This window comes from Onychomys torridus, chromosome 5 (assembly GCF_903995425.1).
Source record: "Onychomys torridus chromosome 5, mOncTor1.1, whole genome shotgun sequence".
In the NCBI taxonomy this organism is placed as follows: domain Eukaryota; kingdom Metazoa; phylum Chordata; class Mammalia; order Rodentia; family Cricetidae; genus Onychomys; species Onychomys torridus.
The window spans coordinates 53,759,192-53,773,291 of NC_050447.1; positions in this window are offsets into that span (position 1 = coordinate 53,759,192).

Below are 14,100 nucleotides of genomic sequence, written 5' to 3' on the forward strand. Positions count from 1 at the left end.
TCAAGTTGGCTTTGGAGATGGAATTGGCTCACTCCTTCTCTAAACCCAGACATGTTGCTAAAAGAAAAGGTTAAGACATTCTTATGTCCCAAATCAGAAGAGCCCTCTGGTGTGGGACAGAGAAAAACCAATATTTTTCTTTAAAGTAGATTGATTATAAACACGATCTCTTTCTAAAGAAGAAAAGGGGATGTGATATAGATATAATAGGATAAAAGGGTAGTTTAAGGAACTTACTTCTAAAGAGCAACAACCTGTTGAAAATGTTTTACATTGGTATAGACTTTAGTCTATTGATACAACCTTAAAGTTAATTTTGTTATACTGTGTGTATATTTCTAATTGTGTTTAAGGTATTATGTTTATAGCTCATTTTAAATTGAAATGGATAATTAAAAATAGATTAATAATTAGTCATCTATGATAATCATACTCGTAGCCATGTTAGTTAAGTCTTCTAGATATACATAGACATATTTCAGATAGATAGGTAATCTTCAAATACTTCAAAGAACTACAGAATATGGCATTTAAAATATTTTTAAAATTTAGACTTTCTGGACAGTGAGACATGTCTGCTCCTGGCAGCACTGATTTACTTCAGAGAGGAGGATGGGCATTAAAGACACTTCATATGGAATTTGTCTTCACCTTGGCAAAAATAGCCATTTGGGCAAGAAACTGTTCTTGCCTGGACTGCTTGATCGACTGGACATGCAGGACCCATAGAAAGGTGACCACTAAACTTTACTTGACAAAATGGTCCTTCAGGTTCCTGCTTCACAGAGGAAACTGCCAGACATTCTACAGGACACTGAGAGAAGTGACCGAGAGACTCTAGCCCTGTGGTCTGAAGACAAATGCCCCAACTTTACAAAGGAGCATTAGGTGACTGTCCAGGCTGCCAGCTGTCTCTGTCTACTCTTGCAAGACTCCTGAAAAATGCTTACATCCTTCTCCTGGTTCTCAGGTAATATTATATCCTTCTGAGGTCTTTGATGTGGTTAAAGACTAGATAGTTATAATTTCCTCAATTATGATAAAAGATAAGTTAGAAATATTACCTTAGACTCACAAATATAAGATAGATAGGATATCTTCTTTAATAATGTAACTGTAATTCTTGCTTGATAATTGTTTTGTTATATGTAATTGTACTATATAAAAGTTAAAACCTTCCTTAAAAAAAAAAGAAAAGGGGAAGTGCTGTGGATATTGCTCTGTGTAAATAAAGTTCTGATTGGCCAGTGGCCAGGCAGGAAGTATAGGCGGGACAAGAGAATAGAGAATTCTGGGAAGTAGAAGACTGGAGGGAGACACCGCCAGCCGCTGCCATGAGAAGCAATATGTAAAGACACTGGTAAGCCACAAGCCATGTGGCAAAGTATAGATTAACAGAAATGGGTTAATTTAAGAAAAAAGAAGTAGATAACAAGCAGCCTGCCACGGCCATACAACTTCTAAACAATGTTAGTTTCTGTGTGCTTTCTTGGTTGGGTCTGAATGACTGTGGGACTGGCGGGTAAGAGAGATTTGTCCTGACTGGGCCAGGCAGGAAAACTCTAACTACACCAGTGGAATGTCCAGGAAGAGTCCTAGTGGGGACCCCACATCAAATGTGTAGTAGAGATCAGGGGCCTTGAACCAGACCAATGACTCTTTACAATGAACACTTGCAGGTAGAGATGTTAATTGTGGCTTCACAAAAAAATAATTTAGAAATGTTTCTGTTTCCATTTTTTAAAAAGTAACTGAGGAGTACTGATATTAATTCTTCCTAGAATGTGGGGTAGCATTTTGTGCTGAATACATCTGTTCCTTGGTCTTATATATTTGGGAGATTTTTAATTACTGCTTCTATTTCACTTGGGATTATGGGTCTATTTAAATAGTTTCCTGCTATTTAAAGTATAGTTTTTCATGCAATATATTCTGATATGGCTTTCCTCTCTCTATTCCTCCCAGTCTTTTCCCACCTCCCCTCCTATCTGAATCCACACCTTTTTTGTCTCTCCTTAGCAAACAAAAAGGCACCTAAGGAATAATAATAAAATAAAGTAAAATAAGATAAAATAAAAATAAAAATAAGATAAATAAAACAAATTAATTGAAACATGACCAAACAATCAAACAAGAAAAAGCACAAGAAATACATATAGATGCAGAAACACACAGGCTCACACACTCAGCAATCTCATAAAAATCCCAAACCTGGAAGCCATAATGTATATACAAAGGACTCCACCCACCCTCTGAGACTGTAGCTACTTCCTGAGACAGAGTCTGCCAGCATAGATTGGACTAAGAGCTGCTCCCTGAGACACAGAGTCCATCAGCACTGAGTGGACCAAGAGCCCTGATTAGACTGATAACTAAATGCCCACATAAAGAAGATAGAGAAATCTCACACTAGCGACTTAACAGCACACTTAAAAGCTCTAAAACATAAAGAAGCAAACTCACCCAGGAGGAATAGATGCCAGAAAATAATCAAATTGAGAGCTGAAATCAATGAAATAGAAACAAAGAGAACAATATAAAGAATCAATGAAACAGAGTCGGTTCTTTGTGAAAACCAACAAGATAGACAAGCCCTTATCCAAATTAAACAGAAGGCAGAGAAAGAGAGCATCCAAATTAACAAAATCAGAAATGAAAAGGGAGATATAACAACAGATGGTGAGGAAATCCAGAGAATCATCAGGTCATACTTCAAAAACCTGTATTCCACAAAATTGGAAAATCTAAAAGAAGTGGACAATTTTCTGGATAGAAATATATATACCAAAGTTAAATTGAGACCAGATAAACAATTTAACTAGATGAATAACCCACAAGGAAATAGAAATAGTCATTAAAAGTCTCCCAACCAAAAAAAGCCCAAGACCAGATGGTTTCAGTGCAGAATTCTACCAGAATTTCAAAGATGAGCTAATTCCAATTCTCTTCAAATTGTTCCACACAATAGAAACAAAATGAACATTACCAAACTCTTTCTATGAGGCTACAGTTACCCTGATACCCAAACCACACAAAGATGCAACAAAGAAAGAGAATTACAGACCAATCTCCCTCATGAACATTGATGCAAAAATATTCAATAAAATACTGGCTAACTGAATTCAGGAATACTTCAAAAATATTATCCACCATTATCAAGTAGGCTTCATCCCAGGAATGCAAGGATGGTTCAACATATGAAAATCTGTCAATGTAATACACCATATAAACAAACTAAGAGAAAAAAAAATGTGATCATCTCACTAGATGCTGAAAAAGCCTTTGACAAAATCCAACACCCTTCATGATAAAGATTCTAGAGAGATCAGTAATACAAGGAACATACCTAAGCACAGTAAAGGCAATTTACAGCAAGTCAACTGCCAAAATAAAATTAAACAGAGAGAAACTCAAAGCGAGTCCACTAAAATCAGGAACAAGACAAGTCTGTCCACTCTTCCCATATTTATTCAATATAGTACTTGAAGTTCTAGCTAGAGCAATTAAGACAACAAAAAGAGATAGAAATTGGAAAGGAAGAAGTCAGACTTTCACTATTTGCAGACAATATGATAGTATACATGAGTGAACCCCAAAATTCTACCAGGGAACTCCTACAGCTGATAATCTCCTTCAGGATATAAGAGTAACTAAAAAAAATTAGTATATACAAATGATAAATGGGCTGAAAAGAAATCAGAGAAATATCACCCATTAAAATAGCCACAAATGATAAAAAAATGTCTTGGGGTAACTCTAACTAAGCAAGTGAAGGACCTATATGATAAGAACTTTAAGTTTCTGAAGAAAGAAATCGAAGAAGATGTCAGAAAATGGGAAGTTCTCCCATGATCATGGATAGGTAGGATTAACAGTAAAAATGGCAATCTTACCAAAAGCATTCTACAGAGTCAATGCAATCCCCATCAAAATCTCAACACAATTTTTCACAGACTTGGAAAGAACAATACTTAACTTCATATGGAAAAACAAAAAACCCAGGATAGCTAAAAGAATCACAAATAATAAAGCAACCTCTGAAGGCATCATGATCCCTGACCTCAAGCTCGCCTATAGAGCTATAGTAATAAAAACAGCTTGGTAGTGACATAAAAACTGACTTATGGACCAATAGAATCGAATTGAAGACCTTGATATTAACTGGCACACCTATGAACACCTGATTTTTGACAAAGAAGCCAAAACTGTACAATGGAAAAAAGAAAGCCTCTTCAACAAATGGTGCTGGCATAACTGGATATCAACATATAGAAGATTGCAAATAGATTTGTATCTGTCACCATGTACAAAACTCAGTCCAAGTGGATAAAAGACCTCAACATAAATCCAGTTACACTGAACTTGATAGAAGAGAAAGTACAAAGTAGTCTTGAATGCATTGGCACAGGAGACCACTTTCTAAATATAACACCAGTAGCACACACACTGAGAGCAACAATTAATAAAATGGGACGTCCTGAAACTGAGAAGCTTCTGTAAGGCAAAGGACACAGTCAATAAGACAAAAGGACAGCCTGCAAAATGGGAAAAGATCTTCACCAACCCCACATCTGACAGAGGGCTGATCTCCAAAATATATAAAGAATTCAAGAAATTAGACATCAAAATACTAAAGAATCCAATTTAAAAAATGGGCATAGAGCTAAACAGAGAATTCTCAACAGAAAAATCTCAAATGGCTAAAAGACATCCTTAGTCATCAGAGAAATGCAAATCAAAACGACTCTGAGATACTATCTTACACCTGTCAGAATGGCTATGATCATAAACACTAAAAACAGCTTATGTTGAAGAGTATGTGAAGCAAGGGGAACACTCCAACACTGTTGGTGGGATTGCAAACTGGTACAGCCACTTTGGAAATCAATATAGTGTTTCTTAGAAAATTGGGAATCAATCTACCTCAAGACCCAGCTATACTACTCTTGGGCATATACCCAAGTAATGCTCAATCATACCACCAGGACACATGCTCAACTATGTTCATAGCAGCATTATTTGTAATAGCCAGAACCTGGAAACAACCTAGATGCCCCTCAACTGAAGAATGGATAAAGAAAATGTGGCATATATACACGATGGAGTACTACTCAGCAGAGAAAAACAATGACATCATGAAATTTGCAGGCAAATGGATGGAACTAGAAAAATTCATCCTGAGTGAGATAACCCAGACTCAGAAAGACAAACATGATATGTACTTACTCAAAAGTAGATACTAGATGTAAAGCAAAGGATAACCAGACCACAACCTAGAGCTCTAGAGAAGCTAGATAACAAGGAGGACCCTAAGAGGGACACATAGATAACCCAGTGAAGGTGAAACAGATGAGATCTACATGAGCAAACTGCGGGTGAGGGGAGTCTAATAGAGGGCAAGAATGGGGCATTAGAACATAAGGAAATGGGAGGTTTGAGCTGGAACAGGGACAGAGTGGAAGAGCAAGGAATAAGATAGCATTATAAATGAAGATATCATGGGAATAAGGAGAAACAGGATACTAGGGAAGTTCCTAGGAATCCACAAGGATGACCCCACCTTAGACTACTAGCAATAATTGAGAGGGTGCCTGAACTAGTCTACTCCAGTAACCAGATTAGTGAATACCCTAACTGTCAACATAGAGCCTTCATCCAGTTACTGATGGAAGCAGATGCAGACATCTATGGCTGGGTGCAAGGCTGAGCTCCAAGGGTCTAATCAATGAGAGAAAGAGATTCTATAAGTAAGTGACATTGAGATCATGATGGGAAAACGTATGGAGATGGCCAGCCAAACTAGCTGAAACCCATGAACTGTGGACCAATAGCTGTGGCTTCCCTATGGGACTGGACTAGGCCCTCTGGATACATGAGACAGTCATTTAGCTTGAACTATTTGGGGGCCCCCAGGCAGGGGGATTGGGATCCATCCCTGGTACATGAGCAGGTTTTTGGGAGCCTACCGCCTAAGGTGTAACACCTTGTGCAGCCTTAGTGCAGCGAAGGGCAGGGGGCTTGGACCTGCCTCAACTGAATGTACCAGGTTCTGCTGACTCCTCATGGGAGACCTTGACTTAGAGTAGGTGGGAATGGGGGGAGGGTTGGAAGGGAAGGCTGGGGGGTGGAAAGAGGGAGGAGGGGTATCTGTGGTTGGTATATAAAATGAATAGAAAATTTCTTAATAAAAAATGGTAAAAAAAAAAAAAACATAAAAAGATATATATACAAAGTACCTATAAGATAGGAAAAAAACCAAGCAAACAAGCAAACTGGCAGACAAACAAAGGAAACAAAACAAGACAAAACAGAAACCCATCCTGACTTAATGTCATGAGAGAAAGAACCTCCAAAAACGCCACTGGGTTTGTTCTGTGTTGGCCATCTACTGCTGGGCATGGGGCCTACCCTTAAGGGTGGTTTGCTTCCCCAGTGAGACTCTTGGAGAAAATTAATTTCTCATTTGCAAGTGGCTATCAATTGGAACTAGCTTCTGGGTTAGGTATGGGGGCATGTGCCCACTTCTCCTTTCAGCTCTAGGACCCAATCTGGTGTAGACCCATGCTGGCTTGTGCATGCTGCCACAGTGTCTGTGAGTTAAAATGTCTCCCATTCCTATTGCATCTAAAAAGCATTGATTCCTTGGTGTCCTCCAACCCCCCTAGCTCTTATACTCTTTATGCCCCCTCTTCCACAGAGTCACCATAGCTGTGAGGGGAAGTATTTGATGGTGACAGTATTTTTAGGGCTGGGTGTTCAAAAGTCTTTCACTCTCTGCATATTGTCTGATTGTGGATATTGTCTGATTGTAGGAACCTTTTCTGATGATGACTGAGAATGTAGGAATCTGACTATAGCAGAATGTCCTAAGGAGTCATTTTATTGCTGTGTCCCTTATCAGAATAGTATTTGGTTTTCTCCTAGGTCCCTGACCTAGTCTCAGGTTCTTGGCTACCCAAGCAACGTTGGATATAGATTCCATTTCATGGAGTGAGTCTTAAATCAGATATTGACTGTTTAGTTCCACAAACTTCGTGCAACTACTGCATCAGCATATGTTGTAGGCAGGTCTTGTAGATCAAAGAGTTTGTAGCTGGGTTGGTCTTTACGTTTCTCCTTTGACAGCATGCAGAATATCTTCCAATAATATGAATACTAGTCAGTGGGGGTAAAGGCTGAAGATAGCTTTTACTGTATTAGGTTTCCATAAATGGCCACAAATGGCCCATAGGTTTAGTTGTCCCTCTTCCTACTCACTTCCTTCTCTCCTTCTTTCCTTCTTCTTTCTTGATGCTTCCATTCCAGTAACACCCCTCTTTCATCCACATCATCTACTCTATATTCACTTCCTAGGGAGATCCAACACTAGTCCCTTACTCTCTACCTAACCTCTGTGGTTATATGGACTATAGCTTGCTTATCAATGACTTAACAGTAACATTTATATATTAACAAATACATACCTTATTTTCTTTTTAGATCTGAGCTACCTTATTCATGATGATTTTTTTCTAGTTCCATTCATTTGCCTGTGAATTACATAATTCAATTTTTAATGGCTAAGTAATATTCCATTGTGTATGTGTACCACTTTTTTTTTATCCATTTATGTGTTGACAGGTTGTTTCCAATTTCTGCCTATTATGAACAGAGCAGCAATGAACATGGTTGAGCAGTGTCTCTGTGGTAGGATGAAGTGTCCTTTGAGTATATGCCAAAAGCATATAGATGGATCTTGAGGTTGATCGATTTCAAACAACCATGCTGATTTCCTTAGTGACTGTGGATGAGAGCATAAGATATCATTTGTTTCATTGAACTTGGCCATTCTGACTGGTGTAAGATGAAATCTCAAGGTAGTTTTGATTTGGGTTTCCCTGATGGCTAAAGATGTTGAACATTTCTCTAAGTGTTCCTCAGCCATTTGAGTTTCCTCTTTTGACAATTCTGTTAAGATCTGTACCCCATTTTTTTAAAAAAAAAAATTGTGTTGCTTTTTTTATGTACATTTTTTGATTTCTTTATGTGTATTTTAGATATTTGGAATGTTTAGTTGGGATAATTTTCCCATTCTATAGGCTGTCTCTTTGTCTGAATGATGTTGTACTTTGATGGACAGAAGCTTTTCAGTTTCATGAGGTCCCATTTATCCATTATTGCTCATATTGTCTGTTTGAACTAATGATGTTCTGAAAATCTTTACATGAGATTCAAGCTCTGAGCTTAGACTCCAAGCAGTCTCAGTTTGGTATAGTCAAGGAGTGAATGACTGAAGACAAAGAAGGCTAGTTGAAAGATTTTTTTTTTTTATTGCTGGTTCTAACTCATTGTTTGGTATAGACATGTTTCAATTATTTCTTTTGTCTTGGTTTAATTTTAGTATGTCCCATGCAACTAGAAATTCATCAATTGCTTTTAAGTTTTCCATTTCCATGGAATATAGATTTTTTTGAAAGATGTTTTGAATTTCTGAGATTTCCTTTCTTTTAACTTTTAGTGTTATTAATTAAGATCTTGTCTTACCTTCCTTTGGTTAATTTGGGTAATATATCATCAATCTTGTTAATCTTTACAAAGAATCAACTCTTCTTTTTCATGGATTTTTTGTATTGTTTTTGTTGTTTCTAATTTGTTAATTTCAGCCACATTTTGATAATCTCCTTGCATATCTATTTTTGTATATTGTTAGTGCTTGTTTTTTGGTGTTTTTATGCACATCATTTAACTATTAATTTTGTATTACTCAATTTTTTAATGTAGGTACTAAGTATTATAAATGTTTCTCCCAGGACTGTCTTCATTGTGTCCCATAGATTTTGGTATGTTGTGTGTAATTATCATTCCGTTCTAGGGAGTTTTAAATTTTCTTCTTGATTTCTTCCTTTTCATAGTTGTCATTAAGTGTTTGGTTTCTGTGAGTTTGTGTACTTTCTGTAGTTTTTATTTCTGTTGATATCCAAACTGTATTCGTTATATATGATGGAGGATGTGATTTCAATTTTCCTGTATTTGTTGACATTTATCGTGTCCTAATATTTGAGCCATTTTGAGAAAATTCCATGGCCTGTTGAGAAAAATGACTATTCTTTAATTTTTGAATCAATATTCTATAGATATTTGTTACGGCATTTGATTTATGATGTTGTTTAACTTCAAAGTTTCTCTACTTAGTTTTTTGTTTTTTTTCTTAAATGATCTCTCTATTGGTGAGAGTTGGGTATTGGATTGGGGTCAGTCTGTAGTTTTATATCTAATAGTGTACTCTTATTAAACTGGGTGCCCCCATGTTTTGTGCATATATATTTAGGGTTATGATATCCTGATAGTGGATTTCCCTTGAGTGGGTATGAAGTGTCCTTCCTTATTTTTTTCTGAATAGTTTTGGCTAGAAGCCTATTCTGTTGATATTTGAATACCTATGCACATGTGTTACTTTAAAGTTCCATTTGCTTAGAATACTTTTTTCCATCCTTTTATCTTAAGATGGTATCTATTTTTGTTGTTGAAGTGTATTTTTTGGGAGTTAGCAAAAACTGGATTTTGTTTTCTAATCAAATCTATTATTCTGTATTTTTATTGGGAATTGTGACCATTAATATTCATAGTTATTATAAAAATACATATTTTCCTGTTGTTTTGTTGTGTAGATTAGCTTTGGTTGTCTGACCTGGCATTGTTTATTTCCTGTAACCTCTTGAATATGTTTGTCATTCTGTTCAGACTAAAAACTACTCCTTCTATAATCCTCCATAGAGCTGTTTTAGCAGTCATAAATTTCTTTAATCTGTTTTTATTCTGAAAACTTTTAATTTCTTTTTTCTTTTTCTTTTTTTTTTTGGATTTTTTTGAGACAGGGTTTCTCTGTAGCTTTGGAGGCTGTCCTGGAACTCACTTTGTAGATCAGGCTTGCCTCAAACTCACAGAGATCCACCTGCCTCTGCCTCCCGAGTGCTGGGATTACAGGTGTGCGCCACCACTGCCTGGCGACTTTTAATTTCTTTTCCATTTTAATTAATTGTTTTGCTTGGGATATTAATCTAGGTTGACAGTTGTGGTCTTTCCAAAGTTAGGGTACATGCTTTCATGCCCTTTTTGCTTTAAAGTTTTCTGTCAAATCATCAGGTGTTAGTTTAATGGTCTTCTCTTTGTAAGTGACTTGATCTTTCTTCTGCCGCTTTCAACAGCTTTTAAAAAATTCTATTTCTTTTTAAGCTGTTTTGTCTTATGTGTATGGCTGCTTTGTCTTCCTGTATGTCAGCGCACCACTTGTGTACTTGATGTGTACTTGGAGGCCGGAAAAGGTACCTGATCCCCTGGACAGTTGTGAGCCACTATGAGTGTACTAAGCACTGAAGCTGGGTCCACTAGAAAAGCAGTTAGTATTCCTAACTGCTGAGCCATCTCTCCAGCTCTTTATTTTTTTTTAAATGTTTTATCTATAATATTTAGTGGAACTTTCTTTTCTCATCTTATTTTATTTATTTTTTTATTTATTTATTTATTTATTTATTTATTTATTTATTATTTATCCTGATCCTGGATGTGTATCTCTTTACATTTGGGATTTTTTTTTTCTTTAATTCTACTTAAAATATTCTCTATCCCTTCATTATTTGTTTTCCTCTCCCTTTATGCTCATAATTCAGAGTTAGACCATTTTACAGGGTCCCCAAATTCTATTGCTTTTTTTCCATTTTAAAAAGAAACTTCATTGACCTTGACTGAAAGATTCAATTCCTCCACCATGTCTTCTTCCATTGCTGACTCGGTATTTGACATGATGCACCTGGTGGTGAGGCTTTCCATTGAAGTTTTTCATTTGGCTTACAGAATTTTTCATTTCCAGCATAATTTCTATTTGGGTTTTCTTAAACATTTCTGACTATTTTCATGCCTTGGACGGACTTCCTTATTTTATTCAATTTTCATCTTGGTCTCTTTTTTTTTTGAGTTGTTTTGATCATAGGTATAATTGCTCTTTTGAATTCTTTTACTTGAGAGTTCTTCCAGGTCATTTTTATTAGGAGGCATTATTCTGGAATTGGTATTTTTCAAGGTGACATGTTATTTTTTTCATGTTGTTTTTATTTCTACATTGGAATGTGCACATCTGGAGTCTAGTCATAAAAATTATTTGAAATTAGAAGGTTTCTAAATATAATAGCTACATTAAAAATTAGAATATGGATTTACCATCTCCCTGTCTCTCAGTCATTTTATCCAAAACCCTGCCTAGTGGCAGCACATCTTGAAATCCAGCGCAGAACTTCAGGTAGGCCATGTAGACTTATTCTCCTCCTAGCCTGTTGGTCACACCACCCACCACCTTTTGTAGTACCAGCACAATGTGGGTTATACCCTAGATTCCTAGGTAGGTGGCTTGGACATATTTCCCCATCTGACTACCCCTCAGTTACTCTGTCTACCACTCCATTGTAGTTTGAATTTTCCTGCCTGGCCCAGTCAGGACAAATCTCTCTTACCCGCCAGTCCCACAGTCGCTCAGATCCAACCAAGAAAGCACACAGAAACTTACATTGTTTACAAACAGTATGGCTGTGGCAGGCTTCTTGTTATCTACTTCTTCTATCTTAAATTAACTCATTTCTGTTAGTCTATACTTTGCCACATGGCTTGTGGCTTACCAGTGTCTTTACATGTTGCTTCTCATGGCGGTGGCCGGCGGTGTCTCCCCAGCCTTCTACTTCCCAGAATTCTCTTCTCTCTTGTCCCGCCTATACTTCCTGCCTGGCCACTGGCCAATCAGAACTTTATTTACACAGAGCGATACCACAGCACTTCCCCTTTTCTTTTTTTTTAAGGAAGGTTTTAACTTTTACATAGTACAATTACATTATAAAAAGAATTATCAAGCAGAATTTACAGTTACAATATTAAAGAAGATATTCCTATCTATCTTATATTTATGAGCCTAAGGTTTTATATCTAATGGTATCTTTTATCATAACTGAGAAATTATAACTATCTAGTCTTCAACCACATCAAAGACTCAGAAGGATATAATATTACCTGAGAACCAGGAGAAGGATGCAAGCAACTTTCGGGAGTCTTGCAGGGTAGACAGAGACAGTGGCACGCCTGGACAGTCAGCCTTCTGTTCCTTTGTAAAGTTGGGCATTTGTCTTTAGCCCACAGGGCTAGACTTCCTGCCTGGTCACTGGCCAATCAGAACTTTATTTACACAGAGCGATATCCACAGCACTCCATCTGCAGCAATAATACATGGGGTCTGCCTCAGAACTCCAGATAGTTTGCCTGGACTCATTCCCTAACCCAACCAACTATTATATACCCAACACCCCAACCAGAACTCACACTACTTCAAGTCTTACTGAACTCAAGTATCAGTACCATGTGGTGCCCAATTCAGAAATCTAGCTGCTGCTATCAAAGGATAACCAGCAGAAACCAGAGAGCTCTTTATGAATTTTGAAGGTTTGCAGGAAGAATCTTCTCAGCCTACATAAAGTTAACTCCTAGGCTCAGAAGTTGTTGAAACCATACCCAATACCATTTCTCCCCATAGAAACAAAGACTGTCCCCAAGATTCAGCACCAAGAACCATTCAGGTGGTGCACAACCTAAGAAACTAGGGTAATATTAAACAAGTATCCAAACAACCACTTATTAAATGTGAGAACTGATATCTGAACCAGAAAAAAATTACCAGTGAATTAATCCAGGTGTCCAGGTCCCATCTCAAAAAGAAAACTACATGAACAAACAATTCAACATATCTCCTCTAGAAATGAGCACCCCAACTGTGCTATTGTGGTGATATTTTATTTATACTGAAATGTGATTTTATTTGTATATTAATAAAGTTGCCTTGGGGTCGGAGCAAGCCATAGCAGAAGCTGGGTGGTAGTGGTGCACGCCTTTAATCCCAGCACTTGGGAGGCAGAGCTAGGCAGGATCTCTGTGTGTTCAAGGATACAGCCAGCATGGCGACACATGCCTTTAATCTCAATACCAACCATAGAAGACCTGGAGGTCTGTACAGACAGGCAGTGACGAGGAGGTCATGTGGCTGGGTTTACAACCAATGAGAAGGCAGAACAGAAAGTCTATAAAAAAAGACAGGACCCAGGAAGTAGCTCTCTTGCAGAGAGGAAAGACACAGCAGCAGTGAAGAAGGGTAAGGTTTTCAGCTCTCAGCTATTGCTCTGACCTCTTGGCTTTTAACTCTGCAATTGGCTCTGTGTTTCTTATTTAACAAGATGGTTACATCTACAGATGTTCCGTGGTAAAAGCAACTTAGTTAATGCACAGGAAAATGATTTCAAAATGGCAGTTATAAATACATTTTGGAACTCAAAGAGAACCTGAACAAATCAATGTAGACAGTGAAAACAAATAGTTGAAATAAATAATGAAAATAACTCAAGACATGAAACTAGAATTGTGTAAAGAGATAGAATCCCCAAAGAAAAAACAAAATGAAATAAAATTCCAAATGTAAAACTCAGGAAGCCAAACAAAAAGCTCAGAGGAAAGTCTCATCAATAGATTAGATAAAGTGGAAGACAGAATATCTTGGCCTTGAAGACAAAGCAGAAGATATAGATGACCCAGTCAAAGAAAATATTAAATCTGACAAAACCCCAGGAACAACACATGCAGGAATTCTGGGTCTCTGTAAAAAAACAAACAAACAAAAAACTAAAAAACAAAAACAAAAACAAAAAAAAAACCTTAGCAATTCCAAGCATAGAAGAAGGAGACAAAACTCAGGTCAAAGACACAGAAAATATTTTCAATAAAATCATAGAAGTAAACTCCCCATATCTCAGAAGATGCCTATTAAGGTGCAAGAGGTATACAGAACACCAAGAAGAGAGGACCAGAAAAGAAATGCCCCAGGAAACATCAAATAAAAACAATAAATGTACAGAACAAAGAATGGATACTGAAAGCTGCAAGAGGAAAAAGACCAAGTCACATATAAAAATAGGAGCTTCTGCATAAACCTCGATTTTTCAATGAAAACTTTGAAATCAAGAAGGACCATGAATGATGTCCTACAAGTTATAAAAGGCCACACATGCCAACTGAGATCACTATACTCCATAAAGCTAT